Source organism: Penaeus monodon, chromosome 20 (assembly GCF_015228065.2).
Source record: "Penaeus monodon isolate SGIC_2016 chromosome 20, NSTDA_Pmon_1, whole genome shotgun sequence".
Lineage (NCBI taxonomy): Eukaryota > Metazoa > Arthropoda > Malacostraca > Decapoda > Penaeidae > Penaeus > Penaeus monodon.
The window spans coordinates 18,179,261-18,180,078 of record NC_051405.1 but is presented as its reverse complement, the minus strand read 5'-3'; the positions used below and the strand labels follow the sequence as shown (position 1 = coordinate 18,180,078).

The following is an 818-nucleotide window of genomic DNA, read 5'->3' as shown; positions in this document are numbered from 1 at the left end:
GGTGTGTGCAGCATTGATTCCATAAAGAACTTAATTTTGACATGTGCTTTTCATTCAAGAAAGCATACAGAGCTACCACACAGGACACAAGTAGCTTATCATATAAGTGTCATGAATATTAGAGGATTTAAGGCTTTATTTGTAAACTGAAAGGGAAATCAGAACAATTTACGTAAGTGAAACATATTTTCAGAGTAGACAATATCAAATTTAAACTATAACAATAAAACATAGACTCCTCAGAGATGAATGATAAAAAGAATAACAAAGAAATGTGTTGTACAGATAATTTTTTTTTAGAATAAACTAAGACTTGGAGTTTCTGGAAGAAATTTGGAGTGGTTGGAGAATGTATGATGACAAAGTTGGATAATTAATGAAATATTGAATGACATACTTTCATGTAAAAGGCTGCAAATCCAGTTTACAAATCAGCTGCAAGTGTATGATATTTGTTTTCTTCTTATTAGTTGAATATATGATTTGATGTGGGGTTTATAGCTGCAAAATTTACCTTTCATCAAAACTTTACATCAATAAATCCAAGTTAACCCAACAATGAGAGGCATCTCACTGGTGAGACAGTAAGAACACTGGCAGTAGCCGGCCTTCTCGTGAGAAACACTTGTCTATGTGCCAAGAACATGGAAGGATTCATATGCCTTAAAAATAGTTAGGAATTCTTTAGTATTAAACTACCATATTAAAAGTGTTTTTGAACAAATTAATGATACTTTGTTACTGTTGCAAAGATTTATTCAAGAATGAAAAATTAACCATATTAAGTACTTCAGCTTTGTAAGGACTACTGATTTTGA

At 31.4% G+C, this 818-nt stretch overlaps 1 protein-coding gene across 1 annotated transcript in view; it reads left to right on the top strand.

The window, feature by feature from the left end:
* The window catches only part of LOC119585670 (phosphatidylinositol 4-phosphate 3-kinase C2 domain-containing subunit beta-like), a 53,293-nt gene that overhangs the window by 37,918 nt on the left and 14,557 nt on the right, over positions 1 to 818 (top strand).